The sequence below is a fragment of the Clupea harengus genome, chromosome 14 (assembly GCF_900700415.2).
Source record: "Clupea harengus chromosome 14, Ch_v2.0.2, whole genome shotgun sequence".
NCBI lineage: Eukaryota > Metazoa > Chordata > Actinopteri > Clupeiformes > Clupeidae > Clupea > Clupea harengus.
The window spans coordinates 26,105,178-26,122,932 of record NC_045165.1 but is presented as its reverse complement, the minus strand read 5'-3'; positions in this window follow the sequence as shown (position 1 = coordinate 26,122,932).

Genomic DNA, 17,755 nt, shown 5'->3' with positions numbered 1-17,755 from the left:
GCTGAGGCCATAGTGACTCCACAAACTAAGGCCCTTACAGCTCCCACAGCTCCCGCAGCTGCACCGGCCATCCCAGCAGCACCTTCAAAAGCAAGAAAGGAAGGTTATATCACCTAACCTGAACAACTACTAGGCAGATAGGTTACCATCTAACAGTTCAAAAATGTTTAGGTCTACACTGAAATTTTGGTCGAATTACAGAACTACATGCATAGCCTGAACAGCTAGTGGGAACAACCGTTGTGGTTAATTTTGATCTGTCCTTCATGTGACCATATCCCATCAAATTTAATTTGATAATGATTCCAAAAGTTGTTGCTCATTAAAAACCTTCCTCAAAAAGTGGCAAATTGCAAAATTGTGTTGCTTTAAATAAACTTTCAATGCAAAAATTGAAAAAAAAAAAATTAGGCATGGACCTTTTAACAGTTGGAATCATACTCAGAGAAGATGGTGGCCAAAAAGGGCAGACGTGTGACAACATAAGAATGCACTTGCAAATAGCCAAAACACAAGCCAATTAAGAAAACTTCATCAATTTGGCAGCACATGCACAGCATTACAAAAATGTCCTGCAAATTCAGACAACACAACACATTACAGAAATGCGCTGTAAATTCAGACAACACATTACAGAAAGGCGCTGTAAATTCAGACAACACATTACAGAAAGGCGCTGCAAATGTAGACAACACAACAAATGACAGAAATGCGCTGTAAATTCAGGAGATAGAAATGTCTGGAGGTATCTGAACTCGTACACACACTGATAATCACTGATAAACACCACATGGGGCAGACAAACACCCAATTGATTTATACAATGTATACAATACAATACAAAGCAAAGCTGGCTCAAATGAACACAATATGTACGGATGTTTAATTACCATCAAATTCAGATTGTAATATAGTTAGGCTCATCATGTTAACAAAAAAACTCAGGTATGGCCACACCTAACTAAACTGATATTAGGCTAATCATTTGGCTGCCTCCCATGCCATGAAACAGGAACGATGTGAATGCGCACACCATCGTTGTCAGACAGTTGGACAAGTCAATGCCAATGTGTATGTCGTTATCTCGAATTTATCACGATGTGGTGGCTTTGCAACGTGCACGTCTTTCATGTTCATGCTCAGGGGTCTCGGTTAGCAAGAATTTAGGATTATGAATTGTGATGCATGTAGAAATAGAAAATAATTTTATCATTCTTTATATATACTGTAGGTCTGTCATCTCAAGTAGCTATTTATAGCTATTTCTGTGTTAAGATGCACTCTTGATGGCAGCTCAATACTTAATTGTCAGAATTGTTGTTTGTCATTCTACAGGTCTAGTCTATGTCAGACAACATCTTGACCGGATGGTAGGGGCTGAAGCAAGTTGGACAACATTCATCAGATGAAGATGATTTATTTTCCTCAATGAAGTCCAGCACCCCCAGCTGCTACTCCAGTCACGATGGCCGGCGCTACAGCTGCTGCCAAAACTTGAAGAAAATAAGCACCAAATGTATGTAACAGCCACTGTTAAATCTAGCCAATTATTCCATAGGACGTAGTCTTGAGTAGCCTACTGTCTGCTTATCAAAAGCTTATCAAGAGGCGGTAGAAGTCAATTGTAGAGCTACCTGCTCCTCCTACCGCTGCAGCCGCTGTACCTGCGGAGGGAAAGCCCACATAGTAAAGTACAGCAATTAAATGTGGAAAATATGTTGAAATATGTATGCCAATATGTAAGCCAAGCACTTACATGGATCTATAATTGAAGTCATACGTGAGTATGTGTCCGCAAGTATCTTGCCTGCAGTGAAGCTTCCTTCACCCAGCACAAACGGTGAGCGATAAGAGTTAGGATAAAGAATATGTTTGGAGATCTCACAGGTTATTTTTAGTTTTAGGAAATAGGGAGTAGGGGCCAGTTGTCCCTTCCCAGAAAAGACTTAATTTGAGCAAATTCAGACAACACAACACATTACAGAAACACACTGCAAGCCTATACAGCAATAAAACACTGCAAGCCTATACAGCAATAAAATGTGGAAAATATATGAAAAATATATTAAAAAGTATAAAGCACAGCACTAACATGGATCCATAATTGAAGTGATACCTGAACTTGTGTCCGCAGCTATCTCTCCCGCAGGTAATTCTCCTTCAGTCAGCACAAACGGTGCTTCGGCAACCGCACCTGCTATGAGCGAGAAGAGTTTAGATAAAGAATGTTGGAAGATGTCTCATAGGTTATTTTCAGTTGTATACAGGATATAGTGTGTAGGGGCAAGTTGTCCCTGCCTAGAAAAGCATTAATTTGAGAACAAATAAGTTAAACTCACTTGCTCCCGCCACTGCCAGCGCTGCAAGCGCAAAAGTCACTGTGCCAAACAATAATGCAAGTACTTTAGTCAGTGGGTATCTTACTTTAAATATTTCCAATATGTTATGAAATTGTTATGTATTCAATTTAAATTAAATTGTTATGAATTCAATTTAAATACTTGTTGGTTGAGCTAGGCTACTTACACAGTCCCATAGTTGTTTATGTCCAGTAGACTGCCCTGCTTCAAGTGTTACCCCTCCTTGGTGTGTGTGTAGGGAAATGACACTCAAAATGCAAAACACCCAATTTGGTATTTAGAACTGGTACTGGAATAGTAGGCGGTAATTTCCAGAGAAACGAAACTCAAACTCAAAATCACAGAACTACATGCATAGCCTGAACAGCTAGTGGGAATAACAGGTGTGGTTGAAGTTTATCTGTCCTTCACATGACCACATTTCATCAAAATTGGTCAGCACATGCACAGCATTACAGAAACACGCTGCAAATTCAGACAACCCAACATTACAGAAACATGCTGCAAATTCAGACAACACAACACATTACAGAAACATGCTGCAAATTCAGACAACACACCACATTACAGAAATGCGCTGTTAATTTAGACAACACAACACATTACAGAAATGCGCTGTTAATTTAGACAACACACCACATTACTGAAATGCGCTGTTAATTTAGACAACACAACACATTACCGAAATGCGCTGTACATTCAGACACCACGGAAATGTCTGAAGATATATGAACTCGTACACACACTGATATTGTATCGTTTAAGATCACATAACAAGCACAAGCACCCAACATCAGAATGGGATCATATCAGTAGGTGTCAGGGGCGTTTCTAGGATTCAAAGAAAGGGGGGGCTTAGCCCCAAGGGGAGTGGCATGTTTGCGCGCGGCAATTCTTTTTTTTAAGGCCCATTTGGGGCCACGGATATCCATTGTTTCAGACAGTTCATAGATTGGTTCAATCAGAAAGAGTGTGATTTTGCTCTGTAGTTTTGCTTGCATTCAGTATATGATAACACAAAAGACAGAATGACAGGGTCATAGTGAAATTTGACAACACAAATATACCAGCTGTGGTGAAATGACCTGTTCTGAACACCAAAGCTGTCCTGTGGGTAGCTCTTCAGCTTAACCTGTCTGGGCCCTGTGTCTTTTTCACCTAAATCATTAGTTGCTGCAGCTGCTTGGTCTGTCTCTTCCTCTCTCTGACTCTCTGCCTCAGCCTCTCCTTCTGCATGACCCTTTAAGATAAGTTCAAACATTGAAACATTAACTGATCGAAATCCAGAAGCCAATTTTATGACTTGGCATAAAAATATCATGTAATAATCTAGTTTAGGCTAACCCTTGGAGTAGCCTAGGCCTGACAACAAATGCCTATACATTTCTACCACAGTAGAAGAAAATAAAAAAACTCCACTAATTTCCTTCTAGACCTGTAGACCACTAACCTCCATCACACCGGCTCCTTCAGCCCTGTCAATCTCCTGCTTCTCTCTCTCATCTGACTGGGCGGAGCTGCCACCTCTCCTAAAGAATGTTATTATATTCATCTGGTCAATGAATTGGATGATATACCGGTACAATAGCGTTATGAGGGACACTATGACATTTCGTTTTCACTAGCATTAACTGATTATAAATAACAACATTCTATAGGGACTGATAATATTGTTTTGAAATACTAGAGAGATATATCAATGCAAAGAATAGAGAGATGTCGATAATTATTTCTTGTATTTCGAATTCGCTCGTTCACACTCTTGCTAACTGGTGACAGTTTCTAACAAAGTAGCAAGCTAGCTTAGTTTTAACATAGCCCACTACAATATTCGCTTTCATTTGCCTCATATCAAACTTAAAGCAGGTAATACTCGTTAACAACTACAGATAGCCACATTCTGTAACTTTTTGTACTTACAATTTCACTCCGTGCATCATTTACTTGAAACTCCTTGTCTATAATACTGGCTGTCGTTGACGAGGGACGGTACTAGTGCCCGGGGTTTATATCGTAAAGTATGATGAAAGGCTATTGGATTATAATTTGAAGGGGGAGTAAACATACAAACCAGAACGCACGCACATAAGTAGCATGTTAGAGTTATAAATAAATTGTCCGTGTGAGAAACAATAGTTTATTTTTTTTTATTTAATTTTTTTTTTTTAGCCAATAATGCCAAATGATTTGGGGGGGCTGAAGAACATTTTAGGGGGGCTTCAGCCCCCCTAAAATAGGCCTAACGACGCCCCTGGTAGGTGTTATATACTAGACTTAAATATTTCCTCTGTCTCATGTCCAGTATCCAGATCTTAACAACTCCGTACATGGGAACTGATTATGGGGCACAATCGGTCTCTGTAGGCTTTATGGGACATCGGATGAGTATAGGCCTACTGCCTGGAACGCAGCTATTGTTTTCAGTTTTACTTTTCAGACTTGCCTTACCTGACACTCAAACAATTCAGCAAGGAATATTTATAGACAAGCAGTTCTACTGCATTCCCAAAAACAAGTCTGACAACAGAATATTTTATACCGGTAATTAATTACTAGGTATCATGACGCAGGCAGGCTATAGACAGGGTGCATGTCATGATCCACAATACTGGTGGATCTAATCTCAATATATTCATACAATGTACACAATACAAAACACAGCTGGCTCAAATTAACACAATATGTATGGATGTTTAATTAGCATCAAATTCAGATTAAATGATCATTAATGCTAATTTATTGCAAGGAATAATTGTTAGCCCACACAAGTCACTGTTGTCCCAGCCATGTCATGAATAACCTAGTTAGGTATTTCTATAATATATTCATACTCATAGAATATGTTTTTATCTTAGGAAATGTGATTTAGTCTAATTCACATTTCATGTATATCCGACTTCCACTGGAAACAAATGTGCAGAACTGTTTGATCGTTCATTTCTAACCCAACCGATTGAGATCTGGTACCATAAGGTTTTTATTTTTGTTTGTTAGGATCACACATTTTTGTCAGATCAGGAGTGAAAAGGCATATAAGGTTTGGTTGTGGCATTATTAGTGGGGCTCTAGGACCACACGAGTGATTGGAATAGATGCATTCTTGTTTCTTTTCATGTTTACATATGCAGACATTTTTGACAGAAGACCTTCATGATCGTTTCAAGTAAAATCCTCTGGGGCTTTCTCAAAGTACTCTAAAAACACAGATGAAACTTGAGAAACTTTGAAACCCTGTACTGGACAGAAGTGAAAATAAACAGCATACCTGCATATACACTGCGAATAATGAACATGAAGGCAGAGAGATTTACAGGGAAGATACAAGTTTTGAACTCTTTTTACATTTGAAGCTTCTTAGATTATCTGGTTGCAAGTTAATTGAGTTTGTGTATAATATGGTGAATATAATATTTTTTTTACACAGGTTAAACATTGTGGGAGGTATGAGATTTGATCCAAACTGTGAATTTTGAAAATAAATAACTTTTATGCAATTTAATGACTATTCATTATTTATTATTTATTACCTCAGATGTTAAAGGCATGGTATCATCCTACCGATTTATGTGTGCTTATGTTACAATGTTTTATTCACGTGTGTATACTGTATTTTATTATAGTATTATTCTTTTCTTTATTTCAATTTCAGTATTTTATGTATCTTATACATATTTTGCCTCTCTTAATATTTTTTTATACTTTTAACCCCATTGTATGAAATGTGATATATAAATGAACTTCTCTTGCATCTAATCTATGCAATATTTAATATTCAAACCATTATTTAATCTCTAAGGGGCACAGTTTTAGTCAGTTCATCAGATAATCCGTATGAGGGTTGACTGATTAACTGAGATGATAGCCTAAAGGTTTGAACTCTGCTCACTTTGCATTCATGAAAATGGTTTGAGGGCGAAATGCCTCAAAAGAAAACTTGTGTTTGTTGCATCAGAGATTTTAGTTGTGTGACAAATATATTTGTGTCAATATTGATTTCTGGTTGTGTTTTATAGTTATTGTTGACTCAAAATAAAAGGAGGAATAGAATGGCATGTCTCATTGCCTTCAGGTAAAATCAGCACAAGTTTCAGGAACTTCCTGTACTGATGCAAATTTGTTCAACAGTACATTTGTGGAGGAACATTTTCTTCAGATGCAATCATTGCTGTGCTTGTAATCATGTTACATAATCATGTATGCATTGTGCCTTTTAGTACATATTTCTGGAATACTGAAACATTAACACTGGAAGTTATAACGAGACATTACAAAATACAAGTCACTATTGATAATTTCTACACTTGAAAGTGTCAACTTATTTGAACATATTATGACAGTGCTTGTTGAACGACGTCCATGTCAAACAAATGTGGCGTGTTTTGTACCATTTCTGTTTGGCTAAAAAGAAGAATTGCCTGGGGAAAAAAATATTCAGGTTATTGTTATTGATACATCACACATTTTCAACTTTTGACCAAACATTCACTGTCAGACTTCAAGACATCACCCAACACCTGCATGAATTTGTGGCTTTCTCTTTATCCAAATATGGACATACAGTAGATGATCAATTATCCTACATCCTAATGTATTTCTCAGAATGTACACAAAACTGCACATATCAACCTAATCAACCAATTGGTAAACATTCATTTCATCATTACATTAATTGAAAACAAATTTCTGCCATACATTTAGAGTTAATGGTTGTGTAAAGGCCATAATATTTCTGTAAATAAATACCATAGCTGTAATACAAATGTTTGTGAGGGCATGTGTCGATATAAATGAGTGTGTTTGTTTGTGTTTGTGGGGATTGTTTTTGCAGCAAATACTCACTAGAGGGCACATACCGTAGGTTGTTATCTTCATAGATCTATTGGCTGGAAATAACTTAATAATGAAGTTAAACCGTGGATGTATACAAGTCAATTCCTGGACTTAATCTTTGGATTTATCTTCAATAGACTTCATTTTGGCTTTCAGTGACAACTCAGTTTAATCAGAAACAAATCCAGGAACCAATGTATCCATGCTCCTTTTTAGCATTCATAGGTTTTCTTTCTGGTGTTTTACATTTACTCAATCCATAGTTGTCTGTATGAGAGCAGAGAGGACTTATCCATGCAGCTGTGTGAGCCAACAGATGATTTTAAGATTTTTACACAGCCTGTTTGAAAACAAGCTTATTGTTATTAAATGACAACACATGGCAGTTTTAGTTGTATGCATATCAGTAGCACAAATCTTCTCCAAAAATGCACTTCCTTCATCAGGGCCCTTGTATAGTTGCACACATTGCACACCCTAACCACCAGATTATACATGTATACTGGAGGTAAGTGGCACTTAGTGTACACCCATAGGCATACCCTGACAAGACACCCAACACAGACTAGCGACTGGGGACTAATTTCAAAATTATTGACAGGTTTGACAGGTAGTGAGAAGGGGGCTATAAATCAATCAAGGAAGGGGGTCATACATCAATCGATTTGATTGACAGTTGTATACTACTATTATTATTTGCATTTAATTCATGGTTCAGGAAATACAATCTTGTATTAATACATACCTTGTATGAATCATGTGCTTATGTAAGCAGGAACATGGCTTTTCTGTGTTTCTGTGTGTGCGTAACTAAGATTATTAGGTGTCACTTAGTCTGCATATGTGCAAGACAAGGTTTAGAACCAGAGGTGATAAGAAAGGTCAAACTATGCTTCTTCCGACCTTGTGCAAAACTGACATCCCTGCTGACAAATTGTTTTGGCGCCAGAGAACACTAAACTTCTATCTATATAAACCTTGTGCGATGTGTTTAATATTGCTTCTCTCTCGTCTGCTGCAGGCTGGGAGTAAACCAGAGAGGGCCCGTGCTTCTCTCTGACCTGCCAGGACGTGGGTGAGCCCAACGAGCTTGTTGTCTAATAAATATACTTATATGGAACTCCGGAGTCCTGAGGTAACTTGAGAGAAATTTCTCCTATCAATAAGTGATTAGATAAATTGCATGCATGAATAATCATACTGATGCAAATATTATTGCTTTTACAGTAACAGTAAAACTGAACACTCCCTGTTTTAATCCACTTGAAATGCCAGATACTCGACTGATTCTCCAGAGAAAACAGGATGTCAGGAGGCGGAGCTCAGCTCCAGTAGGCTCCGGCCCAATTTAACCCCTGGATACATGCATGAACAGTGCAGGTTTACATGACAAAGGACAATTCCCATTTGAGATTAAGTCTTTTATTTGATATTTCTTTAACATTTACTTAAACATGCCCTGGGTGTTATTCCCAGGGAGGCATTATCAGGCTTTATTTCCTCAGCTTGATCATGGCCTCTCTACAAACTAATAGAATGCACTCCAGGTAAACTCAGCCCCTCCTTTCTCCTCACACACAGGGAGAGGGATGCATAGTTCTGTTCAGACAGTTGGGATCATGATAAACACCACTTTATCAGAAAATTCCACAAGTCACTTTCACAATGTTGTCACTTGACAAACATAGCTTGACAAACATTTGATCAGGTATGACATGATTTTAAGTAGGCCTCAAAGACACTCACAGTTTGAACTGGTGGTAGAATGTGACTGTAAACAATATAAACGATATAAAAGCTACGTGGTGGTCTTTAAATAAACCAACAGATGGCAAGAACAGGTCACTATTTCATTTTTTCCTATCAATGTTTTTATTTTGTTTTGCAATGGCTGATTAAGATATTTTTGAATCAGAATGATAACAGTCCTTAATATCTCAGACAGTACAGTTAGTCGCTGCAACCATCAATGCCCGAACTGCAGAAGCACCTAGAAAAAGACAGAACAGAATTAACTGTAACTTGTTTATACACAGGCTGACACTAATGTTTGATGGTATGCTCTTAGTACCCTATATTGGGCCTGTAATCTTAGTAAATACAATTCTGGCAGAAATGTCGCATGCATTGGTTCAGAAAATTCTCTTTTACATCGAGGTGATTGTAATATGGTTAGGCTCATCATGTTTACAAAAAAACTCAGGTATGGCCACACCTAACTCGTTGCCCCACCTGAAGTTGCTGAGGCCACAGTGCTGCAGACCGTGGACCCACCCAAGACTCCACCAACTACGGCCCCTACAGCTCCAACAGCTGCTGTTGCTGCACTGGTCATCCCAGCAGCGCCTTCAAAAGCAAGAAAGGAAGGTTGAATCATCTAACCTAAACAACTACTAGGCAGATAGGTTACCATCTAACAGTTCAAAAATGGTTATGTCTACCCTGGAATTGTGGTCTAAATCTAGCAAGCTATACCTACCTTAAATGCATGCAAACACCTTGCAAACCACCAACAGCCCATTTGACAAAATCTTGCTAACATGCTAACTGACATCGTAGGCGACTCATTGTCTCTTTGTTTTCTCTGCACTCACTACACCCTCCTCCCCAGCCTTGAAGCTCACGCAGGTTGCCAGGTTGAGGACACTGAACCCACACTGTATATGGGACATCGGATGAGTATAGGTTTACTGCCTGGAACGCAGCTATTATTTTTACTTTTCAGACTTGCCTTATCTGACGTTCAAACAATTCAGCAAGGCATATTTATAGACAAGCAGTTCTACTGCATTCCCATAAACAAGTCTGACAAATTTCCCTCCTCCCCAGACTAGAAGCTTACGCAGGTTGCCAGGTTGAGGACACTGAATACTCAAAAACTCAAAGCTTACTCAAAGCTTAAAAGGAAATCTCCTGATCTTCTTTTATACCACTTAACATTAGTCCTTTTCACCTTTTAACGGCATTCATATTTCTCTTAACTAACGAACTCTTAGACTTGTGTGTAACTACATCTGCTTGCTTCTCTGTGTCTCGCGCTCTAGCAAGATGCATGGCTGGCTATGAGTCACTAATACAGAGTGGTTGCTGTGTCACTTTGGTCACTTTTCGTGTGGTGCATCTTTGAACAACCACTGTGGTGACTATAACTACGCTAGTTGTTCAACGAGACTTTCGGGAAACGGACCCCAACCGGTGTACTGTTACCCCCATGTACTGTCAAAGGTTTACTCACCAACAGACTGCAAGGTTGCCACCACACCCCCACCTACCACTCCTCCTCCGCCGTACACGGCAGCCCATGCCATCATTTTGGCGGCGATAGACCCTGCGGCTATCCCTCCCGCAGTAAAGCCTGCAGCAGTCAGGACGACCGGTGTTGCAGCTACTAACACAACTGGAAGAAAATAAGCACCATATTAATGCAACAGCCACTGTTAAATCTAGGCAGTTATTACATAGGACGTAGTCTTGAGTATGCCTACTGACTGCATCCTACTGCTTATCAAAAGCTTATCAAGAGGCGGTAGAAGTCAATTGTAGAGCTACCTGCTCCTCCTGCTGCTGCAACCAGTGTACCTGCGGAGAGAAAGCCTACATAGTAAAGTACAGCAAAAAAATTGGAAAATATGTTTAAATATATATGAATATATGAAAAATATACTTAAAAAAGAGAATAGGCCTAAAGCACAGCACTTACATGGATCCATAACTGAAGTGATATCTTAGCCTTTGTCTGTCACTTGGCTGGACAAAAATGACGTCTGCTCTTTTGCTCCCGCCTCAAATCAAGGAGAGAAAACGAAACTCATTTACATAAACGAAAGTCAGAGTCATTATCTTTTCGCAGTGGTCATTATCAAGAATTATTATATGGCAACGACAGTACGAGCGACTAATGGGTAGTCATGCCAGCCGCGTATTGACCTACTCGCTGGTCTCCCGGTCTGATATAGGCTACTACACTGAAATACCTGCACAGGCTCCCAGTAGGTTACAGGATTGACTTTAAAGCACTGCTGCTTGTTTTCAAGTCACTTAATGGGATAGGGCCAAAGTATCTATCTGACATGTTTCAGCAGTAGCCTACGTACCACTCAGATCTCTCAGATCGCAGCATAAATTTCTATTAGTAAAACCCACTGTCCAAACTAAACAGGGTGAAACAGCACTCAGCCACTATGCAGTTCACCTCTGCAACCAACTTCCAGAAGACATTAAAAACGCTCCAACTACTTTCAGTTTCAAATCTAGAATAAAGACCAAACTTTTCTCAGATGCCTTCTGCTAACTGGCCATGAACAGTTCCTTTGAAGCATTATTGCTTACTGTAGTAGACTAGTGATTTTTATTATTCTTTTTATGCTTTTATTTCCTATATTTTACTGTTTTAATGCCTCAATGTTCTCATGCTTTTATTTCCTATAATGTACTGTTTTTATGATCATGTACTGACCTTTTACTTTTATTTATGTGAGGCACATTGTATTGCCATTGTGTATTTATGTATGTGAAGCACATTGTTGTGTATTTATGTGAAGCACATTGAATTACCACGGTGTATGAATTGTGCTATATAAATAAACTTACCTTGCCTTGCCTTGATACGGATCCTTATTGCCCTCTGACGTCATCTTCAAAATGGCCGATGTTGATAGACATCAACAGCCATGAGGAAATTCAGAAGCAGCGAAAATGTGTTATTGAAAGTGATGATGAAGACTAGACTACTATAGTTTGAATCACTTGTGTTGTTACTTTACTGTCAATTAAAGCCATTTTAGCTGAGCCGTTTATGCATGTATGGGTGAGTATTAGGACTTTGTAGTCAATCCGGAAAGAGACAGGAAGCCAGTGTAGTGAGTGTAATATTGGTGTTATGTGCTCATATTTCCGGACCTTCATCAGGATCCTGGCAGTGCTGTTTTGGATGTATTGCAGCTTCTGGATAGTCTGATTAGTCTGTCAATGGTATTAAACAGGACTTTAGAATTATTTGAACTATCTGATATAATCTGAGAGAAGTACTGTCGTCGAGCTTTTTTCATTTCACAGTTGTACATAAGCAAATGACTCTTATAGTTCATGAGGTCAACCTGTGATTTAGTCTTGCGCCATTTACGTTCATATTTGCAGCAGGTTCTTTTAAAAGTGTTACCCTCTTAGAAGTCCTCCAAGGAGGCTTTTGTTTTCTTGAGACAGAATTAAGATAGACAAGGCAGCATCAGACAGCTAAAACTCAAGTTGCTGTGGACATTAACTGCCACAGCTAAATAATAATAAATAACAATTAATAAATAGATAAATAAATATCCCTGAGTAAATTAAAAAAGAAATATATATATATAAGGCTAAGGTCTACAGCACATCATAGTATTGTGCTGTGTTACGCCCTTCAAGTGAATCGTATGCATCTTCAAGTGAATATCGAGGTCAGGAAAAAGGGAGTGTTATTTCCGTAGATTTGTATCTGAAAATTTGAGAGCTGAACAAATCTACCATTTATTTTCATTTACAAAATGAAAGGAGCTAAAAATGCCATAAAATAAACAACTTACTAACCTCGATCGTTCGGTCATGCCGGGAAATATCAGACCTCGTTATCGCTCGGTCGATACGTTTAAGCCTCAGTCTGATATTTCCCGGCATGACCTCACTCTCGGTTAGTAAGTAGTTAATATCGGACCTGCGAACGTTGGGGTGCCCCATTCAAATCAACGGTACTTTTTGGAACATTCTGAAAAGCCGTGTAGTAAGAAGGGGAGAACATTAGCATCGGACTGCAGTTATCAGAAGCAAATGTAGCCTATCTAGATTTAAAGTTTTGCTACTGTCCAGTCAAAATATAATGGTATTCGTTTATGACGCTCTAGCCTAATTCGTTTAATTCTGCAGCACACATGTGATTATAATATTGGTCAGCTACTTCACAGTGAAAAGTCGCATGGAAAGGATAACGGTGCAAACCCATGACACCGTTACGAGCGACGCGATATTCTAAATCCCATGCATTTCAACGGGAGCCAATCCATTGTGACGTAGACCACTGTTTTGGGCGACGCGACCGATAAAAGTTGGAAAAAGTTTAATCCTATGCAAATGAGAAGCGATTTTTCCCCGGCAGCGGCCAATCAAATTGTTTGGTGTCGTCTCTGACGGTTTGAAAATTGCAGGACTGTGGCGTCGTTTGGTCGTTTAATTTGCTAAAAAGAAAGGCTTGGATGGCCTTGTAAGGGCTTGTTGTTGTTCTTCTTGATATGTTATAAATGTAATCCTGGGCTTATTTGAACAGAATGACAGTTTTGATATAAAGACAAGTGACTAGATAGCCTACTAACTGGCTAGCCTGCTAACTAGCTCACTAGTCCAGTCTGTTATGCTATTTCCACACGCTACAACATGCCCACTCAAAGCGATGGAAGAGTATCGCGTCGCTGTCATGGGTTTGCACCGTAACGCACATTACTGTGAAAGTTGTAATCTGTTGATGTGGACATTACCGTGAAAGTTGTAATCTGTTAATGTGGGTGCTACGTTATATTCACCGCCAGGTGTCGCTCTTCTCTATATAACATAAGAAGCGAACCATCTGTGCTAGATGGCTCTGAACACTGGAAAATGGAATACATTGCAATAGCTGATAATGCAGTAGGTGACACTGTTTTAATAACTTCTACTACAATAGCCTATATTTAACAGTCTTGCAGCCTAAAACTTAACTAGATAAACTAGATCCTCAGACATTAAGTTTAAATATGAATGTATTACTGTTTGATTCCTTGGAAACTTGCAAATTATGCAGAGTAGGCCTACTACCAGGGGGGTATTCCAAGTAAGTGTTTTATCACTGTTATGCTAATGCCAGCATACAGGCCCAGGGTGAAAGTGGAAAAACCGGTTCGGAAAGAGATTTCAGTGTGGCCGGATGGATCAATGTGCGCTCTTCAGGACTGTCTTGCGACAACAGACTGGGACATGTTCAAGCAAGCAGCTACACACAACAACCACATAGACAATGAGGAGCTTACAGACACTGTCTGCTCTTACATCCGCAAATGCACAGATGATGTGACCCACACAAAGACCATCATCACTCGGGCTAACAAGAAGCCATGGCTGACAGGAGCTGTCCATCGGCTGCTGAGGGCCAGAGACAAAGCCTTCAGAGCCAGGGATAGAACTGGCCTGAGAACAGCGAGAGCCAGCCTGTCCCGTGGCATCAGAAGAGCAAAACAGGACTACTCCAAAAAAATAACCAGCCACTTCAAAGACAGCAGAGACACGCGCAGCCTGTGGCAGGGCATCCAGTCCATAACGGACTACAAGCCTGCATCACAGACCTGCGACGACAACATCTCTCTGCTCAACGACCTCAACAGCTTCTTTGCACGGTTCGAAGCAACAAATCACACAAGCCCACAGAAAACTCCCCCCCCCCCCCCCCCCCCCCCCCCCACGACCAGGCCCTGTGCCTGTCTGCCGCAAGTGTGAAGAGGGCACTCTCCACTATCAACCCCCGAAAAGCAACAGGCCCTGACAACATTCCAGGCCGTGTACTGAGGGACTGCGCAGAGGAGCTTAAGGAGATCTTCACGGATATCTTCAACACTTCTCTGAGTCAAGCTGCTGTTCCATCACATTTCAAGACCTCCATCATCATACCTGTGCCAAAGAAACCGGCTCCATCCTGCTTCAATGACTATCGCCCTGTGGCACTGACCCCCATCATAATGAAGTGCTTTGAACGGCTAGCCATGTCTCACATCAAGTCCATCCTTCCCCCCACCCTGGACCCCTTTCAGTTCGCATACCGGGCCAAACGTTCCACAGAGGACGCAATCTGCTCTGCTCTCCACCCAGCCCTCACCCACCTGGAAAAAGCAGACTCACATGTGAGAATGCTTTTCATAGACTTTAGTTCAGCTTTTAATACAATAATCCCACAACAACTCATCTGTAAACTGGACCAGCTGGGGCTCAACACCTCACTTTGCAATTGGGTGTTGGACTTTCTCAGCGAGCGACCCCAAGCAGTACGAGTCGGCAACAACATCTCGAGCAGCATCACACTCAGCACAGGGGCCCCTCAAGGCTGTGTGCTCAGTCCCCTGCTCTTCACCCTGCTGACTCACGACTGCACAACAACCCACAGTACCAATCACATGGTAAAGTCTGCGGACGACACAACTCTGGTGGGTCTCATCACCAAGAACGATGAGACCCACTACAGGAAGGAGGTCAACCTTTTGACCACGTGGTGCAGAGACAACAACCTCCTGAATGTCAGCAAAACAAAGGAGATTGTGGTTGACTTCAGGAAAAGCCACACTGAACACCCACCACTGACCATCGATGGTGCTGCTGTGGAGCGAGTGAGCAGCACCAAATTCCTGGGGGTGCACATCAGTGAGGACCTCTCCTGGGCCACCAACTCTGCATCACTGGCGAAGAAAGCCCAGCGGCGCCTCTACTTCCTCCGCAAGCTCAAGCGAGTGAAAGCTCCCATACCAATCCTGAACACATTCTACCGGGGCACCATTGAAAGCATCCTGTCCAGCTGCATCACTGTGTGGGGCAGTAGCTGTACTGAACACAGCAGGAAAGCACTGCAACGCATAGTGAACACAGCTGGTAAGATCATTGGTGCCCCACTCCCACTCCCTTCCTTGAAAGACATATACACCACCCGTCTCACCCGGAAAGCTACCTCGATTGCGAGTGACACCAGCCACCCGCACACAGTCTGTTCAGCCTCCTACCCTCTGGAAGAAGGTATAGGAGCCTCCGTTGCCGCACCACCAGACTCAGAGATAGCTTCATACACCAAGCTGTCAGAAAGCTAAATTCTCTCCCCTCACTCCCCCCAGCCATATCCGTCAGTCTGACATGGGGCTGAAATCCCCCCCCCCCCTTAAATCACTCAGGACTCTGCAACAAAACTGTCTCTTGCACTTTTATCACCTACGTTTACCATAACCACTTACTGTTATACCTGCACTGGGAATGTAACAAATACATCTTACAGGATGTCTTTTGCTGCCATTACTAAAATGGCCTTTTTTGCACTACCATAACCTCACTTTAAAAAGAAAAAAAACGTATGCTGCTGCTGCTGTACGTGTATCTCTATGTTTTTTTTTATATCTATATGCCGTCGCGGACCACCAGGGGGCCACGGACCCCTGGTTGAAAACCCATGTGCTAGGGGAACGAAGCCCTAGGGCTCTTTCTATTAAGAGGTTTACTATCTCAAAAGAACACCTGTGTTAGTGGCATCAGAGATTTTTGTTGTGTGACAAATATATTTCTGTCAATATTAACCTTGTAAAAAAGAACACTGAGATAAAATAAAAAAGACTCATGCTTGATTGCTGGTTGCGTTTCATAGTTATTGTAGACTCAAAATAAAACGAGGAATAGAATGGCATGTCTCATTGCCTGCAGGTGAAAAGTTAAAAATATCTCATCAGCACAAGTTTCAGGAACTTCCTGGACTGCAAAGTTGCAAATTTGTTCAACAGTACATTTGTGGAGGAACATCTTCTTCAGATACAATCATTGCTCTGCTTGTAATCATGTTACATAATCATGTATGCATAGTGCCTTTTACTAAATATTTCTGGAATACTGAAACATTAACACTGGAAGTTATAACGGGACACTATTGAACATTTGTACACTTAAAAGGGTCAACTTATTTGAACATATTATGACAGTGCTTGTTGAACGACGTCCATGTCAAACAAATGTGCTGCGTTTTGTACCATTTCTGTTTGGCTAAAAAGAAGAATTGCCTGGGGGAAAAAATATTCAGGTTATTGGTAACGATAACTTTGGATACACCACACATTTTCAACTTTTGACCAAATTCACTGTCAGACTTCAAGACATCATCCAACACCTGCATGAATTTGTGGCTTTCTCTTTATCTACAAATATGGACATACAGTAGATGATCAATTATCCACGTCCTAATGAATTTCTCAGAATGTACACAAAACAACACATATGAACCTAATCAACAAAAATGCAAGAATACAGTACTTATTTTATTACCAATTGGTAAAAATTCATTTCATCATTACATTAATTGAAACATTTTCAATGGCCTAAATTTAGAGTTAATGGTTGTATAAAGGCCACAATATTTCTGTAAATAAATACCATAGCTGTTATACAAATGTTTGTGAGGGCATGTGTGGATATGCATGAGTGTGTTTGTGTGTGTGAGGATTTTTTTGCAGCAAATACTCACTAGAGGGCACATACTGTAGGTTGTTATCTTCATAGATCTATTGGCTGGAAATAACTTAATAATGAAGTTAAACCGTGGATGTAGACAAGTCAATTCCTGGACCTAATCTTTGGATTTATCTTCAATAGACTTCATTTTGGCGTTCAGTGACAACTCAGTTTAATCAGAAACAAATCCAGAACCCAATGTATTCATCCTCCTTTTTAGTATTTATAGGTTTTCTTTCTGGTGTTTTACATTTATTCAATCCATAGTTGTCTGTATGAGAGCAGAGAGTAATTATCCATGCAGCTGTGTGAGCCAACAGATG